Genomic DNA, 26,254 nt, shown 5'->3' on the forward strand with positions numbered 1-26,254 from the left:
TGGTTGACCAGTACGGTTTGCGGGCCACGTTTCCGTACCTCAATAATGTCACCATCTGCGGCCACGACCAGCAGGACCACGACTACCATCCTCCGAAAATTCCTCCATACCTCAAAAATCCTTAATCTCACATGTAACTAGGAGAAATGCGTGTTCGGCACCAACCGTCTAGCCATCCTCGGCTACGTAGTGCATGATGGAGCTTTAGGCCCAGACCCTGAACGCATGCGCCTCCTCATGGAGTTCCCCCTCCCTCGCTGCTCCAAGGCCCTGAAACGCTGCCTGGGATTTTTCTCTAATGATGCCCAGTGGGTCAACAACTATGCGGACAAGGCCCGCTCGCTAATCCAATCCACGGTTTTTCCCCTGTCAACAGAGGCCCGCCAGGCCTTCAGCCGCATCAAAGCGGACGTCGCAAAGGCCACGATGCATGCCATCGACGAGTCCCTCCCCTTCCAAGTCGAAAGCGACACGTCCGACATAGCTCTGGTGGCCACCCTCAACCAAGCGGGCAGACCGGTGGCCTTCTTCTCACGCACCCTCCAAGCTTCAGAAATCCACCATTTCTCAGTTGAAAAGGAGGCCCAGGCCATAGTAGAAGCTGTGCGGCATTGGAGGCATTACCTGGCTGGCAGGAGATTCACTCTCCTCACTGACCAACGGTCGGTGGCCTTCCTGTTCGATAATGCACAGCGGGGCAAGATAAAGAACGACATGATCTTACGGTGGAGGATCGAACTCTCTACCTACAACTATGAGATCCTATATCGTCCCGGGAAGCTAAACGAGCCTCCTGATGCCCAATCCCGTGAAAATGGACCGCCTCCGAGCCCTCCACGAGGACCTCTGCCACCCGGGGGTCACTCGATTCTTCCATTTCATTAAAACCCGCAACCTGCCCTACTCCATCGAGGAGGTCAGGACAGTCACCAGGGACTGCCAAATCTGCGCGGAGTGCAAGCCGCACTTCTACAGGCCAGAGAAAGCGCTCCTGATAAAGGCTTCCCGTCCCTTTGAACGTCTCAGTATGGACTTCAAAGGGCCCCTCCCCTCCACAACAAGTACTTCCTGAACGTGATTGACGAGTACTCCCGGTTCCCATTTGCCATTCCCTGCCCCGATATGACCGCAGCCATGATCATAAAAGCCCTCCACAGTATCTTTACGCTGTTCGGTTTCCCCGCCTACATACACAGCGATAGGGGGTTCTCCTTTATGAGTGACGAACTGCGTCAATTCCTGCTCAGCAAGGGCATTGCTTCGAGCAGGACGACCAGTTACAACCCCCGGGGAAACGGACAGGTCGAGAGGGAGAACGGAACAGTCTGGAAGACCATCCTACTGGCCCTGGAATCTCCCAGTCTCCTGCTGGCAGGTGGTCCTCCCGGATGTCCTCCACTCCATCCGGTCAGTGCTGTGTATCATGACCAACCAAACACCTCACGAACGTCTCCTTGTCTTCCCTAGGAAGTCCTCCTCTGGGACCTTGCTCCCAACAGGGCTGCGAGCTCCTGGACCCACCCTGCTCCGCAAACACGTGCGGGCGCACAAGTCGGACCCATTGGTCGAGATGGTCCGTCTCCTCCACGCTAACTCTCAGTACGCCTACGTGGCGTACCCCGACGGCCGACAGGATACCGTCTCCCTACGGGACCTGGCGGCCACCGGGTCCCCACACACACCCCCACCACCAATCCCACCCACCCTCCCACCAGAGCACCCCACAGCCGCCCTCTTCCCAGGTGGATCGGCCCTCCCACCGGTCCCATCTAGGGGTGATGAAGCTGCCGAAGAAGCCGAAGCCACGCTCCAGGAGCCACAGATGCCCGAGCCGCCACCTGCCTCACCATCGAAGCTACGACGATCGCAGAGGACGACCAGGGCTCCCGATTGACTAATTGCTTCATTCTGAACTGCAAATAAATTTTGTAAATAGTTGTGATGTAACGAGGCAAAACCACTGTACTGATGTATACCGGGTACCTCCATAACCTTAACCTCTACCGCTGTGTAATGCAAGGCCACCACCCCCGCCAGACTCTTTTTTTAACAGGGGGTGAATGTGGTAGTCGGTATGAGAGGTATTACGGTACCCTGTAATGCTGTGAGACCATTGGTGTAGGAGGTACTGTTTTCATTGGTTAAGCCTGCCTGCTGGTTCCGCCCAGTAAGGCGGAGTATAAGAGCCCGTGTCTCCCCAGCAGCTGCCTTCTGTACCTGCGCTGCTGGGGGAAACATCTAGTGTAATAAAGCCTTCAATTGTCTCCAACCTCGCTTCTGGAGTTATTGATCGAGCTTCACACCACTTCCTCAGACAAACATTATACACTGGATAAAAAGTGAGAATTTGCTAGAAGAAGCTAGAAGAGATCGGTAGATGCCAGGTAACATGTTAAGAATAAGAATATATTTCAAAACTAGTGAAGTATAAGTCTGAGGCAGTTATGCTGAAGCACCAGCATCGTCATCGGTAATCCCATGTGTTGAAGATAATTCTTCTTTGTGGATGGCTGGGATTAAGTGAGGTGCTGTGATGGCTGTGGGTTCACAGATGGTTCACAATGGGGACATTGGTTGTCAACTGGTAGAGTTGGTGGTGGGTAGGCTTAAGCAGCTGCCCTCTTTCCATCCCTTTTGTCGTTCTCTCTTGAGGGCTCCTCCTGGTGGTTGGAAGAACTTGACACAATTTTTGATGATGGATAGCCATTTGGGGTGCAATTAAGCATAGTTTCCCCCTGATTTTAGTAGAGCAGACCTTCACAGAGGCTTTGAGATTGTCTTTGAAATCTTTTCTATTGGCCTCCGGACAAACTGACTCTCTGGTATATCTCTGAGTAGAACACATCACATATCTGGACAACTTTAAGGCTGCGCCGTCCTCTGTTAAAGCCAAGCTTTGACCACTGAATGGAAGTTTGGTCAGAACTGCACATTGAAGATAAATAATAGGAGCAAACATAGGCCATTTGTCCCCTCATGCTGCTCTGTCATTTCATAAGTTTATAGTTGATTTTCCACTTAGCCCAACTTTTCCACACTATCCCCTCCTTTGTTCCCTTTAATCCAGCATATTTCAGGACTTCACCCTTCCAGATATGTCTGCCATCCTGTCTATCTCAGGCAACCTTCTAGGGTACAGGGAGATGCTCCGACTTCAGCTTGCAGCTTTCCACCCTCAAGCCTCACCATAAGCAAGCCTATACAAACATTCAGTTAAGGAGAAAAAGGGCTTAATTATTCACCCACGCAGAGTGGAGAAGGTTATTTACCATTTTCTGGCACTGCGTCCAGATCCTTTGTACGAGCCTCCCGGCTGCTGACTTATGCTGCCGCCTCGGTCCATGCCTTCTTGGTCAGATGTGGGGGGTCTCCTCTTGCCATCAGGTGGCAAGAGTATCTCCTGGCGATCACTCACTGTCTGGATTAGTGCCTGCAATCAGTCATCAGAGAAGCAAGGGGCTGTTTGACTGCAGGCATTTTACGCCTTCTTCCATGACTTGCAGCTCCAGGTGACATTGCCCTGTTCCTTGGCTACCTTCATCCTGTCTTTCACTCCTGAAGGAAAAATTTAATTCCCAAGGTCTGCAGCACTCGCTCCTCGAATTCACATCACTAAATTAATGTCTTTCTTCTGCTTTTAAACCCCAGCTCTTCTCCACCCCCAGCTAATTCCATTGAGGCACCCTGGCCTGTACAGTGACTTACATCAGTGGCACATTCAATGGGCTCATCATTGTTCTGTCCAGTGAATTCTATTAGTGGCCATCTCAATGGTTCCATCATTGGCCTGTACACTGGGTTAAAATACTGGCCCATACACTGGGTACATCCCTGGCCCAGTCAGTGGCCCCACTATTGTCCTGTTCAGTAAGATGTACTCAAAATCATTTTGAAAAGAATGAAGCAGTACCGACAATATTTAAAAACATTAGCCACAAAATTAATTTACATAATTGGCAGATTTATTTTACACCGTGAGTTACGATGATTTGGAATACATTGCCTGAAAGGGTGGTGGTAGCAGAATCAATAATAACTTTCGAAAGGGAATTTGATAAATGCTTGAAGAGCTGTGGGAGAGGTGCGAGGGGATGGGATTAATACAATAGCTCTTCAATGAGCCGACACAGGCACAATGGACCAAACACTCTCCTTCTGTGTTGTATAATTTTATGATTCTATCTGACTAGTGCCTGTACTTAAAAGCAATTCATTGGTCGCTGCTGACTTTCAGCCTCCGGAGAAAAAAAATGTTTATATTTACGTAACTCGGTAGAACACCAAAGCTATTTAATAATGCGAGAATTGGGAGGTTAAAGGAGGGTCAGTTAGAAGAAGCCTGAGGACTAAAATATGGTTTGACAGAAGATCGTCATTTGGAGGGCAAACAAGCAGTCGGGGTATATTTTTTTGAAGCCTATTGAAGGTAACATTTGCTTTATTTGCATGGTATCTTGCACAATGGCTATGTTAAAAAATAAATAAATCAATGAGCAAACAATCTTGGGTAATTCAATGACACCTGATTGTCTCGTTATCAATTACAAGTATATCAGTCACACAGCACACTCGAGGCAGAATACAGAGCCAATATCTAACTAAATGCCATTGCATCTAACCACACAGGACAAACAATATAATAATCAATCCTTTGGCACGATACGCAGAATCAAAGAGCAGGCACCAGGCAACAAAAATCACAGGCTGGAAAGTCCTAAACATTTGGATGGAAATGGGAATGGAATCAAGTTATTGCTTTGATTTTCATCTGGGAAATGAAGAGCAGTTGGTACAATAGATATAATTGGATCGCCCAAGACTGAGGTGTCACTTTCGATGGGCATCTCATCCAACTGTCAAATATTTTATGTGCATTAAAAATACATTGATGGCTCAATTACCTTCCTCATTTGGGATCCCTGTGCCAGATTGACCTTGAGACCTAGATTGGTGGGATCCATGGATTGGCCAGAAGCTTTGGCAAGTTTCAAACAATTATTTTTGTAGACTCCTCAAGGGTCAGGAGGAGCAGGAATTTTTCCCCAGCTCCCACCTCCACTGCGCCGAACTTCTCTCTCACTGCCTCACCTTGGCATATGCTTATTACACACAAGGCCCGGCATTCTGGTTCACGTAGGGGAGTGTTCCCCTGGGACTGCTCCTTTGCGACTCCAACAGTGTTCTGTTCCCTACCCCACCACCGCTCTCACGCATTGATTCGGCCATCATTCCTGCCAGCTGGGAGCAGAAGAAAAAAAGAGAATTTTAAATGAGGTTTGGCCATTAAAATGGACTGGGCCTCACATCCGCCATGGCTGCCACGTGTTGTCCCAATTCCAGCCCCCCCCCCCCCCCGCACTCAGAGATGCTGCCCCGATTTAAAATCCACCCCTATGACTTCAGCTGTGATAAGATAGGGAGAAACTGGAGGGAAATATAATGTAAAACCAAAGTTCAAAGGACAGTGAGGAATGTTTTAAGTTTTAATTTAAATATTGGAAATATTGCAGCTAAATACACAAGTCAGAAAAGTCTTCAGCAGTCATATCAATGTCAAATTTGAGAAAGTAACTTCAATGTCTACAGGTAAAGATGAAGAACAGTCCTACATTTGCCAACAAAGCAGGTTGTGATTAAAATTGGCGACAGTTTGATCTTAAGCTTGCTCAATGAAAATTCAACATTTCAGAAGATTAACTGCGTCTTCGTATACACTGAAATGACCAGTGGGGACAAAGTCACTTACATTACTTGAAGAGCTATGGAACCAGTACCTACTGGACAGACAGTGAGTTGGTAATATCCAAATGCAGGGAACTTTCTTAAACTCCTGCTTGGAAAATTGTCTGGAGGTTCATCATTTCTCTTTTAGATTGAGGCATTGATATGGGTAAATATGGAATTTCCGTAATCACATAATGAATCCAATGGTTTTACATCAGGAAAGCAATGAGAACATTCCAACTCCATCTGGCTCAATAGTTCTGAAATTATCTATTTTTAAATGGAAACTCATAGCTGGCAATATCTCTCCAGCACAGAAATGTAGTCCTCTCTCATTTCTCATGCTTCTTCATGTTATTGAGTATTCTGAATGTCCTGCTGAGTCTCAACCCACTACACAAAAACAACTTTAGTAATAGCAGTTTACAGCTACTTTTAAACTCTATTTAAAGGGGGTTGCCAATTGTTTACTTGAGAACATTTGTATTATCAAGTTCCTGATAAATACAGGAATAACCCATTACAAAATGTACGGCAATACAATTTCTGCATTCCACTTTCAGAAAAGCATTGCCTTCCAACAACGTAATGCAATTTGCAACACAAATCAAGAAAAAGTCAAGGCAAGGAAAGGTTATTTTGATCACCCAGTTTCAAACGCCAAGTGCTTAATGGATTAAGCAGCCAACATCATGACCAAATGTTACAAATTTATCAGTGATGCCAGATAATGAACAGTTTCATGTTGTAAACTTCTTCAGGTCCTATGTTAGTATTCTTCTAAATTCCTTTTACTTAGGGACACTTACAGGCATTAAGAGTGAGGAAACTTCTGAAGTAATTTTGATCCAACGCAGGAGATTGAGTGGAATTGCAGTTTTACAAGTGACCCCATATTTTGCTGCATTGCCTTCACTCGAAAGTGGGGTTGGGATTCACCCATTCCCGATAGTTTGCAGAAGAGCGAGCCAGGTTAAAGTTACTGCTGTCGATTCCATCTGACAGCGTTGGATTCATAGCTGGTGGAATGACATTGCGTGCTAAAACAATATGCCAGCCAGGCCCCAAATACCCTGACAACTAATTTCCTTCCTCCAAGTATTTAGTCCTTAAATACTAACTCCTTTTGTTTTTGCAGGCACTTCATCTACAACTGGTCAAGGGTGAGTAGATAAAGTGGGGCACATGACTGAAATTCAATCTATACAGGCCTATCAAATCAAATCATTTCTGTTCCAAAAATATACACTGCTTTTGTAAGTCATAGCGTCCCATTGTATAATGGAAATTAGCAGATAAATTTAGGATGTTAGATATCTGACACAGAAATGCCCTATGCACAAGGATTAAGTCAAACACAGGACAAACAGTATAGGAGAAAATATATAGAGAAGAGATACATACATTTCTGAAGTACCTTTCTCATTCTGCGCATCCTGCTTCACAGCCAATAATGCGCTCTACGAACTGTGGCGACTGTTGATCTGCAGGCAAACATAGCAACCAATTTGTGCACAGCAAGGCTCTGCAAAAAAAAAAATGGATGAATGGTTAATTAAGCTTTTTTATTGGTGCTGTCCATCAAGGAATAAATGTTGGCAAAACACTTGGAGAGGTCTTCTATTCTTGCTTGAGTTATCTCATGCCACCATTTACAGAAAACTGGAAAGCAGATTGGGCCTTAGTTAACTTCTGGAAAAACAGCCTCTCTGACTCAGTAAGCAAGGCATCAGCGTGAGTTTATATACTGGGCGAGATTTAACAGAAAATAAACAAAGGCGTCGGGCGAAATTTATCCAGCTCGCCATGTCTCACGAGATAAAATGGGATCTCGCAAGACGTCATGATCTGGATCCTGCCCACAATGGGCGGGACCCAGATTTTCATACTCAAGTGAGTAGTTAGCCTCACCTGAATATATCTACTTCAGATCTACCCAGGCGATCGGAAACCCCAGGGTGGTCAGCCTCTGGACAGGTTTAGCACACTGGGCTAAATAGCTTGCTTTTAAAGCAGACCAAGGCAGGCCAGTAGCATGGGTTCAATTCCCATACCAGCCTTCCCGAACAGGCGCCAGAATGTGGTGACTAGGGGCTTTTCACAGTAACTTCATTTGAAGCCTGCGTATGACAATAAGCGATTTTCATTTCAGGTTGGTACCCTGGCACTGGGGCAACATGGTGGTGCAGTGGTTAGCACTGCTGCCTCACGGCGCCGTGCAAGGGTTAATGAAGTGCCTGGAGTAGCCACTAGTGGCAGCTACAGTTACAAGTATATAAGGCAGTGATGCTAAGCCTTGTGGGGGGAGTGTGTACAGGAGTTAGCTAGAGAGAGTCAGAAGTACAAATAGTGTGAGTGAGAGCATGTCATAGTTTATATCCATATTAGGATTAGCTGTAGATGAGTGTAGTTAAATGTGGATAATCAGCTGTGTATTCTTTAGGGGTACATGTCGAATCCAAATTAATAGTATTAATACATTTATAGCTTTGTTTAAGTTCAAGCTATTTTATGGTCTTTGTGAACACTACGCCAACCATCCTGATTTAAAAAAAAAAATTTAGAGTACCCAATAATTTTTTTTTCTAATTAAGGGGTAATTTAGCGTGGCCAATCCACCTAACCTGCACATCTTTGGATTGTGGGGGTGAAACCCACACAGACACGGGGAGAATGTGCAAACTCCACACGGACAGTGATCCAGGGCCGGGATTCGAACCCGGGTCCTCAGCGCCGTAGTCCCAGTGCTAACCATTGCACCACGTGCCGCCCCCAACCATCCTGAATTAAGAAACACAAAGAACACCACACCAGGGACCTACTATCGCCTGGGAGTCCCTCGAGGTGCCATTCTGTCTGGTAAACATTTGTGGAGATGAGTACTGGGTTCTCCAAGGCGAAGAATTCGATCCCGGGCATTGGGTAGATCTGGCATAGGCATATTCAAGTGAGGCTTACTACTCAGTTGAACATGCAAATTTTGGTCCTGCCCATTGAGGGCGGATCCAGATCGCAACGTCTCGCGTGACCCTGTTAGACCACGCACGACATAGTGAACTGGTAAATCCCGCACGAGGCCTCTCACGAGTATTACCGGTTGCGGCCATTAGATCGTGCCCACTGTGCCCGGGTACATGATGTTTGAAGCCAGCAATTGGAGCTTTCAATACTGAGGGTTTCAAGAAATATGGGACAAAAGCAACCACATGGAGTCGAGGTACGTATTGCCATGATTTACTGAATGTTGAACAAGCCCCAGGAGCAGCATATCCCACCCTCTAACATTCCTGGTAATTAAATAAGCCACTTATGACAGAAGGGCGCATGACTGAAGATTGGTTTCTAGAATATCAAATTGTGAACTATTATAACATTGATAACTGATCCTTTCCGTGTCAGAATTTGAACAACTTGGCATTTGTAATTTAGATTTGCGATTAACTTGGAGAGATTGCATTTCTATGGGTCAGACAACAAGCTCAGAAGGAAAAAGAGTTTGAGACAGTTCACTGCTGCTGGGCTTTTTTGTCAGTTAATAAGCCAGAGAATTTGCTTCCCCATCCAATTTTATCACTATAATTTCAATCACAAATAATACATCCTCCCTCTGGTGATTACGGAAGGCAAACTGCTGAACAGTCGGAGGCGGGCGCTGACCATATTAAACTAAGCAAGTCAATGCAATGTCTAAAGATGTAAATACGTTAATTGACAGCATAATTAATCCTGCGTACATAATCAATGAAGAATACTGATGTGTCATGGAAAACAGAAGATGCTCAAGACAGACTCACTTTTCCAAATGTCACAGCAGAGATGATTTTAGTCAATACAACCCCCCTAAGGAGACAGCAAGAATACAATGGAACCCTCAAAGACAGCCTCAGTTGTAAATTAATATTGGTGAAGAATGATACTATAGTCTCGAACACATCTATCAGGTATGCTAACTGCATTCAATGGATTTCATTCTTTTAACCTCCATAATTTACTTCCCATGCCTGGCCGCAGATTAATTAATGGAGAGTGGTTGCCTGACTGAGGCAGATTGTGTAGAGGAGGACTAGCCATGAAGTTGCAGAACTTGCTCTCAAACGGTAATTTTTTGCATGATGTATCTGTTAGTTTTGAGAGGTTTTTAAAGTTTCATTTTGTGAATTGTTCTTCAGGGACTCTAATTTGTTGGTTGATTTCCACACAAAAGTAGCTCAAATTTAATTTTTTTGATTTCCTGGTGAAAACAATGGGATATTCAAATGCTATTTGGGTGTCACTTTGTACCTGGAACAAGGCATTTCTTAAAACTTTCAATTGCTTCTGTTGTTCATCCATGAAAGACAATGCGCTATCTGAGGATACGTCAGCGTACAAGCGATAGACGCCGGAGAGGATATTCCTGCTGGTGAGGCTTCCATCCTGCCATCAGCCATCTCGAGTGAGCATCAATTAGCTGCAGGCGGGACTGAAGTTGCAGTGGACGTAAGTGAATGTTCGAGAGCTGGTGCAGACTGGATGGGCCGAATGGCCCCCTTCTGCACTGTGAATTCTAACTTCAGGGACCTTGCGTCCCGTGAGAGCACATAAAGGTAAGTTTACAGGGTCTCAGGGTGGGGAGGATAGGGAAAGCCTGGGGAAGGATAATGGGAGATTGGGGCTTTTAGGGGACAGGCTAGGGTGGGGAGCAAGGGAGGTCCAACGGCCACCGGACCTTAAGTGGAGGAGAGGCCGAGGTTATATTGGATTTCCCACCCAAGGGCGAAACCCAATTGCTTTCAGGCTTCACCCACACCCGTGAAATCCTCCCCCCAGCCCAAACATTGAGGCTGTGTGGAAAACGGCCCTAAGTTGTCAATAAATTGCCGCTTAAGGGCCAAAGGGGCAGGCCTTACAAGCCCTCAGTGCAAAAGTGTGAGAGGTGACAGAATCCAGAAGGAAGCACATTCATGCTATTTCATGTTCCCCCCTTGCACCCATCTCGCCTAAAAACTCATTCAGGGGAGTGTAAAATTCGGGTCAGTGTTGCAGAAGGTGCAGGAAGTGAATAACACTTGCCATGTCCTCTCAAGTAGAGTAAGGGGAGGATGAAAAGCTGGAATGGCTTAAGAGACAACTGGCTGCTGTGTTCGGGGACTGAAGGTTTCAACAGAGATGCGTTAGAATCATAGAATTTACAGTGCAGAAGGAGACCATTCGGCCCATTGAGTCTACATCGGCTCGTGGAAAGAGCACCCTACTTAAGCCCACGCCTCCACCCTATCCCCATTACCCAGTAACCTCACCTAACCTTTTTGGACATTGAGGGTAATTTATCATAGCCAATCCACCTAACCTGCACATTTTTGGATGTTAAAGATAGATCAAAGGGACTTACACATGTTGCATACTAAAGCAGAAAATGCTGGAAAAGCATTTATCTTGCTCTGTGTTCTTTGAGAGGAAATGTAAGGATTCAGGGCTGCTAACAAAACCAGTTTTGCACAAAGTTGTTGACAACAACAACCTAAATTTCGCACTGGCCTTAACCAGAATAACCATAATAATCCTTCCAACTCACATTGAAGACAATCTAGTGGCTGGTGCACTTTCATTTCTGATCAAGTCAAAGACAAAGAGAACCAATAAACTGGTTATCAGGCTCTGAGGAACTGAGAAAAAAGAGACCAGAGAGTTCCTGGGTTTATTCCTGAATGTGAGGTATTCCTAGTCTGTGGATTCCTAATGACAACCAGAGTAACAAGTTATGCATTTCCAGGACAAACAATTACTTGGAGTTGTTACCTAAACAATTTCTGCCAATGGTTGCAAACTTGAAGGAAGAAGTCAAAGCTGCCTTTTCCAGAATAATGATTTATTTCCATCTGCCTCTGTCTCCTGATGTGTTGGGTGTTCTGGATCACAAACAGGTCACCAACACTGGAAGTAGTGCAACTCTATTTTATTATAAGGTTAACTATATTAACATACTTGAACAGTGGGTAAATGCAATACCAGCTTTAACTGTTGACCCTTGCCTAGTCCTAACCAGGTGATGCACTCAGCACATGGTGAATGTCTGTGTTGCAGGCTGCGAGCTCGGTGCTCCGAGCTGGCTGCTACTAGAATGAGCGGGAAGTCTCCTGTCCCCTGTCTTTATAGTGAGTGTGCTCTCACTGGTGATTGGCTGCGGTGTTGTGTATGCTGATTGGTCCCACTGCATGTCCAACAGTGTGTGTGTGTGTCTGCACCATAATATACTGGTGTATATTATGACATCCTCCCTTTTATATAAAGAACATGTGCCTGCGTGACAATAAATATCGTGTAGTAAATGTACCTGACTATGTGTGTACGTGTTCGTACATGACAATGTACATGAGGCTAATCTATTTACACGGGAAGGTGCCTGGTGCAGAGAAATAGGGTGTCACACCAACAACGAAATGAACATTATATACAAACTACTGGAACGATGAAACAGGATTACAGATCAGATCAAAGAGTCCAACATTGTAAAACTCATAAGTCAAGTCTCTGAGGTGGGCGATGAATTCTGGTTGACCGCCTCAAGGGTGGGTCAGGAGCTACCGGCTGAGGAACGGGCTGGGCCACGGCAGAGTGAGGAGGATGCAGAGTATTTGGAATCTCCACATAGTCCAGGTTGGCGACAACAGGAGGGCGCGGCACCGGTGGAGGATCGCGTAGCGAGTGTGGAACGAGACGAAGGGCACACCGATTGCGGCGGCGAATGGAACCATCTGGCAGATGAACCAGGAACGAGCGGGGAGACACCTGCCGAAGAACCACAGCAGTTGCAGACCAGCCACCCTCCAGAAGGTGGATGCGGACGTTGTCATCCAGCGCCAGAGCAGGGAGATCAGTCGCCCGAGCGTCATGCGCCGCCTTGTGTTGTGCACGAGACTGTTGCGTCCGCTGAAGGACCGGAACGTGGTCGAGGTCAGGGACGTGAATGGACGGCACCATGGTCCTGAGTGTGCGACCCATGAGCAGCTGGGCTGGCGACAGACCCGTGGAGAGTGGGGCCGAACGATCCCACCTGTGTGGGATCACGATGCGGTCCAGTTTCAGGAGAACACCATCGACTACTGCTAGATCGTCTCTGATATTGTAGAACTGCGGGCATTGGCCCTTGAGCCACCCGTCCATCATGTGGCGCATGACACGCTGTAGTAGGGGGTCAGCCGCAGTCTTGCGGCGAATGTGGATAAGGCGTTCATCCGTGGCCGGCAGGTCGGAGGCCGTGAAGGCCACATTGGCGTCAACCTGGCAGACGAACCACTCTGGATCACATGGGGTGTTGACTGCCCTGGACAGAGCGTCGGCTATGATCAGGTCCTTGCCCGGGGTGTATAGGAGCTGGAAAACGTACCGCCGGAGTTTAAGCAGAATGTGCTGGAGGAGAGGGGTCATATCATTCAGGTCTTTTTGTATAATGTTGACCAGCAGGCGATGGTCGGTCTCGACAGTGAATTGGGGGAGGCCATACACGTAATCATGAAATTTGTCGACCCCAGTCAACAGGCCCAGGCACTCCTTTTCGATCCGCGCGTAGTGCTGTTCCGTGGGGGTCATGGTACGTGACGCATATGCAACGGGGGCCCATGATGAGGGCTCATTGCGTTGCAGGAGCATCGCCCCAATGCCGGATTGGCTGGCATCCGTTGAAATTTCTGTTTCCTTCGTGGGATAAAAAAATGCCAATACCGGGGCCATGGTAAGCTTGGTCTTAAGCTCCTCCCATTCGCGCTCGTGGGCAGGAAGCCATTGGAAGTCTGTCGTCTTCCTGACCAGGGGCGAAATTCTCCATTATCGTCGCAAAGTCTGTTGATTGGCGCAAAAAACGGTGCAAATCCGACTTGCGTCACGCCGCAAAAATCGTCGCGAAGTCTCCGGCCCGAAATGGGCTAGCAGCGACGTGACGGGATCCGTGCTTGCTCACGTGGTTCACGCCGTGCAGCGTCATACACACCACACGGCGTGACGGCTCATAACGACGCGCTGCTCCCCCCACCCGACCGGATGGCCGGCCGCCGCTCAGCCCCGAGGTTCCAGTCACGGGATGTGGAGGCGCTCCTGGACACAGTGGAGCAGAGGAGGGAGGCCCTGTATCCCGGGCACGGCCGCAGAGTTGCCCCACGCCACAGCCGGCGTCTGTGGAGGGAGGTGGTAGAGGCCGTCACTGCTAAGGCCCTGACACCACGGACAGGCACCCAGTGCCACAAGAAGGTGAACAACCTCGTCAGAGCAGGCAGGGTGAGCCTCCCCCCCTGCCCGATATCCATATCCCCCTCCCCCATATCCCCATATCCCCCCTCCCCCATATCCCCCCTCCCCCATATCCCCCATATCCACCCTCCCCCATATCTCCCATATCGCCCATATCCCCCCTCCCCCATATCCCCCATATCCCCCCTCCCCCATATCCCCCCTCCCCATATCCCCCATATCCCTCCTCCCCCATATCCCTCCTCCCCATATCCCCCCTCCCCCATATCCCCCATATCCCCCCTCCCCCATATCCCCTATAACCCCCCTCCCCCATATCCCCCATATCCACCCTCCCCATATCCCCCCTCCCCCATATCCCCCCTCCCCCATATCCCCCATATCACCCCTCCCCATATCCCCCATATCCCCCTTCCCATATCCGCCCTCCCCCATATCCCCATTATCCCCCCTCCCCCATATCCCCCATATCCCCCTCCCCATATCCCCAAGTGAATCCAGCCCTAACCTTAACCTCTGCAATACACGCGCAACCGATGGCGTGCATTCATATACCTGCCTAACACTGTTGCCTTTTACCCCTGCCACCACCCCCCCCCCCCACAGGAGAAACGCGCACACAACACCAGGGAGCATGTGAGGACTGGAGGAGGCCCCGCTGATGAGAGGCCACTGACCGTACACGAGGAAAGGGCCCTGGAACTGGCTGGCGGACCTGACGACCGGGAGGTTGCTGATGTAGAGGCCGGGGGCGTACTAGCAAGTGAGCCGCCGACAGCCCGTCCCCATATCCCCCCTCCCCTATATCCCCCTCCCCCATATCACCTGATCACTGCCTGCGTGTCTAACCATGCATGCTTCATTGTGTATCGCAGGACCAAACGTCCAGGCACCCATCCCCGCAGATGCAGACCGCCCGCAGGATGCCCCTCGGAGACCACGGGAGACGGAGAGACCCGGACCCTCCGGCATGCGACGCCCGCAGGATGCCCCTCGCACACCATGGGAGACGGAGAGACCCGGACCCTCCAGCATGCGACGCCCGCAGGATGCCCCTTGGAAACCACGGGAGACGGAGAGACCTGGAGCAACAGGGAGACGACGCCCCCGTCACGTGCGGGTGCGACGGCGCAGGCGTGTGCCACTCAGTGACGAGAGGGGCAGCCACAGGCCCCCGTCACAGCCGAGCCAGGACACCACTACCCAGGACACGCCTACCCAGGACACCCCTACCCGGGACACCCCTACCCGGGACAGCACTACCCAGGAAGACGAAATACCGGATAGTGACACAGAGTGGATGGGTGGAGACGAACCCCTACCCCAAAGTGCCATGGACTCAGAGTGAGATGAAGAGCACGACACAACGCCACTGCTGTCACCAACACCCTCCACCATCGCAGAAACACTCACCTCGGTTGGGCACTTTAGTGATGAGGCGTCTGGTACACTCACTGGTGCGCACAACACAGCCGTCCTGGTACAGCAGGTGGAGGTAGGAGCAGCAGAGGGACCGGGCGGTCGGAGGGCAGCCCAGCCCAAGCGAACATCTGCCGCCCAGATGGATCCCGGGTTCCTGGAGTTACCACACCCACCCATAGATCCGATGCAACCACCGACCCGGAGACGAGCGAAGAGGGTGACGGCCAGCTTGCGGCGGCTGCAGTCGCAGGTGGAGGAGTCCACCCGCGTCCAGGAGCTGGGAGTGGTGCCGGCCATACGTGCCACCCAGGCTGACACCGCACGGGTGGCGTCCGCAGTGAAGGCAATGGGTGCGACGGTGTCAGACATGGGGAACGGTTTGTGAGGCCTGGGGATTTCCGTGCAGGCGGCGTCTGTGGCCCAGGACATGGCTGCCCTCTCACAGGAGGCCATGAGCCAGTGCCAGCGCCAGATGGCAGAGGCGCTCAACGCCATGGCCCAGTCTCTGCAGGCCTTGGCCCAGTCTCTGCAGGCCATGGCCCAGTCTCAGCAGGCCATAGCCCAGTCTCAGCAGGCCATGGCCCAGTCTCAGCAGGCCATCGCTGAGGGATTCGGCGCCATTGGCCATTTGCGAGCCGGCGTCGCATAGTCACAGACAGGGTTTGCCAATCCCCTGGGCTCCATGGCTGCAAACCTGCAGACCCCTGTCGATACCAGCACGGGCCTCCAGGACTGGCAGCGCCAGATGTCGGGGGGGCGTCGGATGGCCAATCCGTTCGCATCCCCCACCCATGTAGAGGCCTCGGGGCCATCGGGCACCCCGAGGGAGGAGGAGGTGGTGTGGTCCGTCCCGGGTCCCCCTGTAGGGGAGGTCCCGGAACACCGCGACACCTCGGACTCCCCCCCTTCCGTCCCAGGTGCATCGGGTGGGCAACGGGCAGGACAGGCTGGCATCTCGCCATCCCAGTCGCCCGGGCCGCAGCCTGGCCCATCTAGGCCAAGACGCGCCAAAGGGATCCCGTGTCAGAGGGCAGGAATCACAGGAGTCCACCTCCAGTTCTGCTGTTCCGTCTGGGGAACCACGTAGACGTAGTCAAAGGGCCCGTAAGGCCAAACAATTAGACACTGAGTAAGTTGGCACGGGTGCAGGGCACAGATGAGTTTTAGGGGCTAGGGCACGTGCATGAACTCCTTTGGTTATTAAAGTCAATGTTACACCTACCGAAGCTGCCTTTGTGCTCTGTCCAAAGCGTGCGGGGGTGTCATGTACGTTGAGCGCAAGTGTGTGTGTGACGGGTGGTCTTACCTCAGCCCCAGGTGAGTCTGCCCCCTTCCCCCTGGGCCGCCATCAACATCCCCCCGGGCAGAGGACAAGACCGTGTGCTGCAGTGTCACAGCCGCATGCAGGGATGGTCCGGGTGGATGGTGGTACTGTGGCCATGGGTCAGACATAGTCCAACGATGTAGAGCCAGGAGCTCATCGCAGGGGGGGTTGTCATCATCCTCCATGGCCTGCAATAGACACGCGTCCACCCGCAACTGTGTGAGCCCGGCCATTGTGCCGCAGGTGGATCGGCAATGGGGGGCGTGGTGTGCATGCGGGTGGGGTTGGGGAGGGGGGGTGAGGGTGCTGGGTGGGTGGATGGGTGGGGGGTGTGGGTGGTCGGCTGTTGCCATGGTGTGCGGTCTGTGGCCGTACTACCCAATTCCCACGCCCATCTAGTCAGTGAAGTGGGCGGCTATCAGCCTGTCCCGTGCCTGCTGGGCCAGCCGGTAACGGTGGACAGCCACCCGCCTGTGTCTACCCCGTCTGCCCTGACCATTACCCCCATCCCCCTCATCTGGGGAGGACTGCGCCTCTTCCTGCTGCTCCTCCACTCCGCCCTACTCTGCCTGCGGCACACCGCCCCTCTGTTGGGCTATGTTGTGCAGGACGCAGCACACCACAATGATGCAGCCGACCCTATCTGACCGATACTGGAGGGCGTCCCCAGATAGGTCCAGGCACCTGAAACGCATCTTCAGCACGCCAAAGCACCTCTCTGTCACCCCTTGTCACTACATGGGCATCATTGTAGCGGTTCTCCGCCTCATTGCGTGGCCTCCTTATAGGCGTCATTAGCCACGATCACAATGGGTAGCCCCTGTCGCCAGCAAGCAGCCCCTCAGCTGGGGATGGCGTCCCCCGTACATGCCGGTGATGGATGACCGCAACAACACGTATGAGTCGTGTACACTGCCTGGGTAACGGGCGCAGACGTGCAGGATCATCATGCGGTGGTCGCAGACCACCTGTATGTTCATCGAATAGGTCCCCTTCCTATTGGTGAACACGGCTCTGTTATCTGCAGGTGGCCGCACGGCGATGTGCATCCCATCAATCGCGCCCTGGACCATGGGTAACCCGGCCACGGCATAGAAGCATCTTGGCTGGCCCGGTCCACAGGGAAGCGGATGTAGCGGTGCGCCATGGCATATAGGGCATCTGTCACTGCTCCGATGCACCGATGCACCGATGTCTGCGATATGCCGGACAGGTCCCCACTCGGTGCCTGGAATGACCCCGTTGCATAAAAGTTCAGGGCCACCGTAACCTTGACGGACACGGGGAGAGGGTGTCCCCCGCCAGTGCCACGCGGTGACAGGTGGCAGATGTGTGCCACGGTTTCACGCCTCATCCGGAGTCTCCTCCTGCATTCCCGGTCTGTGAGGTCCTGGTATGACTGCCCGGGCCGGTACACACGGGGCGCCCTCGGGTGCCTCCGTTGCCGTGGGGCCGCAATGTCCTCCTCCCCCTCCTCGTCCTGTCGGTCAGGTGTCCCTCCAGCCTGGGCGGCTGCCGCCTACCCCTCTGCGGCAGCCTGCGCCGCCTCTCTGGCACGCTCCTCCTCCTCCTCCTCATCCAGGGCAACATAGACATTAGCGGCTGCCGCCACGGCGGCCAACATCGCTGGATGATCGGAAAACATGACGGCCTGGTTGGGGGGGGGGGTGGGTGGGAACGACGACATGTCATCATTGCCCATATCCCCTCCTCCCCCCAGCCAAGTGGCATAGGCCGCATGGGTCCAACTGTTGGAGGCTGGCACCTGGCCAGGTGGACCAACTCACTTGCCCTCGCATCCCCCTCCCCGGCATGGGCCCCCATCCCCCTCCCCAGCACGGACCCCCCATCCTCCTCCCCGGCACGGGCCCCCCATCCCCCTCCCCCGCACAGACCCCCCATCCTCCTCCCAGGCACGGACCCCCCCCCCCCCCAATCCCCCTCCCCGGCACCCCATCCTCCTTCCCGGCACGGACCCACCCCCCATCCCCCTCCCCAGCATGGGCCCCCCATCCTCTTCCCCGGCACGGACCCCCCCCCCATCCCCCTCCCCGGCACGGGCCCCCCATCCCCCTCCCCGGCATGGACCCCCCATCCTCCTCCCTGGCACGGACCCCCTTCCTCCTCCCCGGCACGGACCCCATCCTCCTCCCCGGCACGGGCCCCCCATCCTCCTCCCCGGCACGGAACCCCCCCCCCCATCCCCCTCCCCGGCAAGGACCCCCCATCCTCCTCCCCAGCACTGACCCCCCTCCCGGCACTCCCCCGGAGCCCAGCCCACTCTAACCACCCCCCCCGCCGCACACACACACACACAACCCTAGACACACCTCTCCCCACACATTCAGACTGCGGCCACGCCATCGCCTGCCCAGCGGCCAACCCCCTAGGCCGTCACTCACCTCCACGCTGGTCGGCGTGAACCTGGAGCACAGGTTGACGCCGATTAAAAGGAGGTTTGATTTACGTCGACGTGACCCGTCATCACGTCGACGGGACTTCGGCCCATCCGGACGGGAGAATATCGGCAGGCCCAAAATCGTCTGTCTTGCGCACACCCGTGCCATTCTCCGACGTCTGCGGCGCCATTAACGCCCCGCCGACTTTTCTCCCTTCGGAGACTTCGGCAACCGGCGGGGGCGGGATTCACGGCGGCCAACGGCCATTCTCCGACCCGCTGGGGGGGTCGGAGAATGACGCCCCAGGTTCCGGAGAGCTGTGGTATCGGAGGCGCAGTCGGGGATGAACTTCCCCAGGAAGTTGACCATGCCCAAAAATCGGAGGACCGCATTCTTATCCGCTGGCTTCTGCATGGCCGTGATGGCTGCCACCTTGTCCACATCCGGGCGCACACCCAACCGGGGGATGTAGTCCCCTCGGAACTTGAGTTCCATCTGGCCGAAGGAACATTTGGCTCTGTTGAGGCGAAGGCCTTGGTCCCGTATTCACTTGAAAACGTGCTGCAGGCAACTGATATGCTCCTGCGGGGTGGTGGACCAAATGATGATGTCGTCAACATAGACGCGCACACCCCCAATGCCCTCCATCATTTGCTCCATGATCCGGTGGAATACTTCTGATGCCGATATAATCCCAAACGGCATCCTGTTGTTGTATTATCTGTCAAACGGGGTATTAAAGGTACACAGCTCTCTGCTGGACCTATCTAGTTGAATTTGCCAGAATCCTTTCGAGGCGTCAAATTTGGTGAAGATGTTGGCCCGAGCCGTCTCGTACATGATCTCCTCGCGCTTGGGGATAGGGTAATGCTCCCTCATTATGTTGTGATTCAGATCCTTTGGGTCAATGCAGATCCGGAGCTCGCTGGAAGGCTTCTTTACGCACACCATGGACCTGACCCAGTCGGTTGGTTCCGTCACTCTGGAGAGCACTCCTTGGTTCTGGAGGTCTTACAGCTGCTGCTTGAGGCGGTCCTTGAGGGGTACTGGGACTCTGCGAGGTGCATGAACCACAGGCGTGGCGTCTTGTTAGAGCAGGATTTTGTAAGTGTATGGAAGCGTGCCCATGCCTTCGAAAACGTCGCTGTGCCAGTCGATGATGGCATTGAGTCGCGCCCTGAAGTCCGCGTCCTGGAAGGCAGGCGTGTCATCTGGAGAGAGAGAGTGTACTCGTTGAACGAGGTTTAGGAGTTTGCACGCCTGTGCGCCTAGCAGAGAGTTCTTCAAGGAGCCCACGATCTCGAAGGGAAGGATGGCTTTTCGCGAGTTGTGCGTCACTTCGAGTTGGCATGAACCGGTAGCAGGAATGACGTTGCTGTTGTAGTCCACTAGTTGGCAGGTCGACGGAAGAATGGTTTGTTTAACCCCAAGGGTCTGAAAGGCTGACCACGCTAGGAGATTAGCAGAAGCACTAATGTCCAGGCGGAATCGTATCTGGGATCGGTTGACCGTCAGGGTGGCACACCACTCGTCGTCTGGATCAATACTGTGCACTGACAGCGGCTGGTGGTTTTGATTCGGGGACAGCCTGTTCTTTGTTATAACAGCGACTCGACGAGGCTCCCTCGGGTCCTTGGTGTCATTGATCTGCGGGAAGTCGGAATCGGACTCGGTGAACATGGGTTGAATTGCCCGAACGTTCCTGCGAGGCTGGATGATGTGATGCGAATTGGCAGACTGAGCTGCTCGACAGCAGGCAGCATAGTGGCCAAGTCTGCCACATCGTAGGCATTGTCGCGATTTTGCAGGACATTGCCGCTTTAAATGGGCGGATCCACAGTTGCCGCACGTCGTGACATCAGTATGCGCGTTGCACCACCGCGCATGCGCATCAGTTTCCTCCACGTCACCGTCCCCTCGTTTGGCGCGTACAAGCGCGGGAGGCTGTGAAAAGCGCGCAAAATGGCCGCCCTCATCCAGGCTGCAGCCTTGGAAGTGTTCAATTGTTTGGACCCGTTCCGCCTCGTTGGGACCTTGCCGCGCCGTTTCAGCCGCCTGTATGTGGGAGTACCGGCTGGTGGCATTTTCATGCAGGACACAGGTCTCGATGGCAGTCGCTAGGGTGAGTTGCTTAATTTTGAGGAGCTGCTGATGCAGGGGGTCCAACAGAACACCAAATACGATCTGGTCGCGTATCATGGAGTCGGAGGTGGGCCCATAGCCGCAGGACTGCGCAAGGATGCGGAGGTGTGTTGAAAAGGATTGGAAAGGCTCGTCCTTACCCTGCAAGCACTGCTGGAACAGGAGATTGCCGGCGATGCGGAGTGGCGGCGGCGGGTTGATGTTCTCCATACTTCAGGATGCCGGAATGCTGATTAGTTGCAGGTGGGTCTCAGAAGTGCTAGTATGCAACCACTCCTTGTACCATGATGTGTTGGGTGTTCTGGATCACAAACAGGTCACCAACACTGGAAGTGGTGCAACTCTATTTTATTATAAGGTTAACTATATTAACATACTTGAACTGTGGGTAAATGCAATACCAGCTTTAACTGTTACATACATAGAACATAGAACATAGAAAATACAGCACAGAACAGGCCCTTCGGCCCACGATGTTGTGCCTAACCTTTGTCCTAGATTAATCATAGATTATCATTGAATTTACAGTGCAGAAGGAGGACATTCGGCCCCCTGAGTCCGCACAAGCTCTTGGAAAGAGCACCCTACCCAAACTCAACACCTCCACCCAACATGAAGGGCAATTTTGGACACTAAGGGCAATTTATCATGGCCAATCCACCTAACCTGCACATCTTTGGACTGTGGGAGGAAACTGGAGCACCCGGAGGAAACCCACGCAGACACGGGGAGGACTTGCAGACTCCGCACAGACAGTGACCCAAGCCGGAATCGAACTTGGGACCCTGGAGCTGTGAAGCAATTGTGCTATCCACAATGCTACCGTGCTGCCCTTAAGAACAAATAAATCTACACTATATCATTTTACCGTCATCCATGTACCTATCCAATAGCTGCTTGAAGGTCCCTAATGTTTCCGACTCAACTACTTCCACAGGCAGTGCATTCCATGCCCCCACTACTCTCTGGGTAAAGAACCTACTTCTGATATCCCTCCTATATCTTCCACCTTTCACCTTAAATTTATGTCCCCTTGTAATGGTTTGTTCCACCCGGGGGAAAAGTCTCTGACTGCCTACTCTATCTATTCCCCTGATCATCTTATAAACCTCTATCAAGTCGCCCCTCATCCTTCTCCGTTCTAATGAGAAAAGGCCTAGCACCCTCAACCTTTCCTCGTAAGACCTACGCTCCATTCCAGGTAACATCCTGGTAAATCTTCTTTGCACCTTTTCGAAAGCTTCCACATCCTTCCTAAAATGAGGTGACCAGAACTGTACACAGTACTCCAAATGTGGCCTTACCAAAGTTTTGTACAGCTGCATCATCACCTCACGGCTCTTAAATTCAATCCCTCTGTTAATGAACGCGAGCACACCATAGGCCTTCTTCACAGCTCCATCCACTTGAGTGGCAACTTTCAAAGATGTATGAACATAGACCCCAAGATCTCTCTGCTCCTCCACATTGCCAAGAACTCTACCGTTAACCCTGTATTCTGCATTCATATTTGTCCTTCCAAAATGGACAACCTCACACTTTTCAGGGTTAAACTCCATCTGCCACTTCTCAGCCCAGCTCTGCATCCTATCTATGTCTCTTTGCAGCCGACAACAGCCCTCCTTACTATCCACAACTCCACCAATCTTCGTATCGTCTGCAAATTTACTGACCCACCCTTCAACCCCCTCATCCAAGTCATTAATGAAAATCACAAACAGCAGAGGACCCAGAACTGATCCCTGCGGTACGCCACTGGTAACTGGGATCCAGGCTGAATATTTGCCATCCACCACCACTCTCTGACTTCTATCGGTTAGCCAGTTCGTTATCCAACTGGCCAAATTTCCCACTATCCCATACCTCCTTACTTTCTGCAGAAGCCTACCATGGGGAACCTTATCAAATGCCTTACTAAAATCCATGTACACTACATCCACTGCTTTACCTTCATCCACATGCTTGGTCACCTCCTCAAAGAATTCAATAAGATTTGTAAGGCAAGACCTACCCCTCACAAATCCGTGCTGACTATCCCTAATCAAGCAGTGTCTTTCCAGATGCTCAGAAACCCTATCCTTCAGTACCCTTTCCATTACTTTGCCTACCACCGAAGTAAGACTAACTGGCCTGTAATTCCCAGGGTTATCCCTAGTCCCTTTTTTGAACAGGGGCATGACATTCACCACTCTCCAATCCCCTGGTACCACCCCTGTTGACAGTGAGGACGAAAAGATCATTGTCAACGGCTCTGCAATTTCATCTCTTGCTTCCCATAGAATCCTTGGATATAACCCGTCAGGCCCGGGGGACTTGTCTATCCTCAAGTTTTTCAAAATGCCCAACACATCTTCCTTCCTAACAAGTATTTCCTCGAGCTTACCAGTCTGTTTCACACTGTCCTCTCCAACGATATCGCCCCTCTCATTTGTAAATACAGAAGAAAAGTACTCGTTCAAGACCTCTCCTATCTCTTCAGACTCAATACACAATCTCCCGCTACTGTCCTTGATCGGACCTACCCTCGCTCTAGTCATTCTCATATTTCTCACATATGTGTAAAAGGCCTTGGGGTTTTCCTTGATCCTACCCGCCAAAGATTGTTCATGCCCTCTCTTAGCTCTCCTAATCCCTTTCTTCAGTTCCCTCCTGGCTATCTTGTATCCCTCCAATGCCCTGTCTGAACCTTGTTTCCTCAGCCTTACATAAGTCTCCTTTTTCCTCTTAACAAGACATTCAACCTCTCTTGTCAACCATGGTTCCCTCACTCGACCATCTCTTCCCTGCCTGACAGGGACATACATATCAAGGACACGTAGTACCTGTTCCTTGAACAAGTTCCACATTTCACTTGTGTCCTTCCCTGACAGCCGATCTTCCCAACTTATGCACTTCAATTCTTGTCTGACAACATCGTATTTACCCTTCCCCCAATTGTAAACCTTGCCCTGTTGCACGCACCTATCCCTCTCCATTACTAAAGTGAAAGTCACAGAATTGTGGTCACTATCTCCAAAATGCTCCCCCACTAACAAATCTATCACTTGCCCTGGTTCATTACCAAGTACTAAATCCAATATTGCCCCTCCTCTGGTCGGACCATCTATATACTGTGTTAGAAAAGCTTCCTGGACACACTGCACAAACACCACCCCATCCAAACTATTTGATCTAAAGAGTTTCCACTCAATATTTGGGAAATTAAAGTCACCCATGACTACTTCCCTGTGACTTCTGCACCTTTCCAAAATCTGTTTCCCAATCTGTTCCTCCACATCTCTGCTACTATTGGGGGGCCTATAGAAAACTCCTAACCCTTGTTGACCCTTGCCTAGTCCTAACCAGTTGACGCACTCAGCACATGGTGAATGTCTGTGTTGCAGGCTGTGAGCTCTGTGCTCCGAGCTGGCTGCTACTAGAATGAGCGGGAAATCTCCTGTCCCCTGTCTTTATAGTGCGTGTGCTCTCACTGGTGATTGGCTGCGGTATTGTGTACGCTGATTGGTCCCACTGCATGTCCATCAGTGTGTGTGTGTGTGTGTCTGCAGCATAATATACTGGTGTATATTATGACATCTCCCTCGGCCACACCCTTGCAGAGTAAAAACTGAATAGGCATGAAATCTAACCCCTGACCTCCATCATTACATGACGGCTCAAAGACATGATTGTACCAATATAACCTTATTTCTGGTTTCCTTTCCTTCTCTGCAGGCAGGCTGAGGCGTCCATTAGACAGTCTCCTGACAACAGGAATGTTTAAAAACTCTGGCGCACAATTTATTTTATTTTAACTGGTCTGCTGCAATTTTGGTAGCTATCTGGCAAAACCACTGCGGAAACAAGGAAGAACGGATTATGTTGTGGCTCCACCACTGCTGGCAGTTTCTTAGTGACCTTGAAAGGGGCAGAGCTTCCACCCACCTTTTACAAGTTAGACAACATGAAGTTTACAATTAATGGGCGGCACGGTGGCGCAGTGGTTAGCACTGCTGCCTCATGGCGCCGAGGACCAAGGTTCAATCCCGGCACCGGGTCACTGCCCGTGTGGAGTTTGCACAATCTCCCCATGTCCGCGCTGGTCTCACCCCCGTTACCCAAAAAAGATGTGCAGGGTAGATGGATTGGCCACGCTAAAGAGCCCTGTAATTGGAAATAAAGAATCGGGTACTCTAAATTTTAAAGAGAAAAAAAAGTTTACAATGAAACCAACCAGGGATGGGAACTTATTGAGTGGAAGTTCCTTGTCCTATAATTCATATTTCATATTTCACTCTTCATACACATATATTAATATATTCAGATAATTCATAATTCACAGTCTGAAGATGTACAGGTTAGGTGGCTAGGCCATGCTAAATTGACCCTTAGTGTTCAGTGATTAGATGGGGTTACGGGATTCCGGGGATAGGGCAAGGGATTGGGCCTGGGCAGGATGCTCTTTCGGAGGGTCGATGCGGACCCATTGAGCCAAATGGCCTCCTTCTACTCGATAGGGATTCTATGATATCAGAAAGTATCAGTTTTCACATCTACGCGTGTGCTCTGCTGATGAGTTCCAAGCCGAGCAAGTAATTTGGACCTTGAAAGAGCAAAAGGAATATAAATACCATGGGTATGCTATATTATTGTTTGGTGAGAGGTGGGGTGGGGGAGGGGTGGGGGGGCGGTGTTGGAGGGTGCAAGGAAGAAAAGGCAATTGAAGCACTGCCCGAGGTAGGGTGAAATGCAGGAAATCATGTCCCAGCCAGGTATATCATAGAATCATATAATCCCTACAATGCAGAAGGAGGTCTTTTGGCCCATGAAGTGTGCATTGACCTTTGGGAAAAGCACCCTGGCTCGGCTTCCTCCCTATCCCTTTAACGCCACCTAACCTTTTGGACATGAAGGCCAATTTATCATGGCCAATCTACCTATCCTGCACATCTTTGGACTGTGGAAGAAAACCGGAGAACCTGGAGGAAACCCACGCAGACACAGGGGGGAAAGTGCACAATCCCGCGAGGCTGGAATTTAA

General features: G+C 51.3%; 1 protein-coding gene across 2 annotated transcripts in view; it reads right to left on the reverse strand.

Moving 5' to 3' along the window:
- The window catches only part of LOC140427083 (teneurin-2-like), a 3,867,843-nt gene that overhangs the window by 3,712,807 nt on the left and 128,782 nt on the right, over positions 1-26,254 (reverse strand). For both annotated transcript variants that reach the window (XM_072512582.1, XM_072512581.1), the window contains exon 3: positions 7,129-7,249. The gene's annotated coding sequence lies outside the window, so the exon portion shown is untranslated. The remainder of the gene's footprint in view (positions 1-7,128; positions 7,250-26,254) is intronic.

This window comes from Scyliorhinus torazame, chromosome 7 (assembly GCF_047496885.1).
Source record: "Scyliorhinus torazame isolate Kashiwa2021f chromosome 7, sScyTor2.1, whole genome shotgun sequence".
NCBI lineage: Eukaryota > Metazoa > Chordata > Chondrichthyes > Carcharhiniformes > Scyliorhinidae > Scyliorhinus > Scyliorhinus torazame.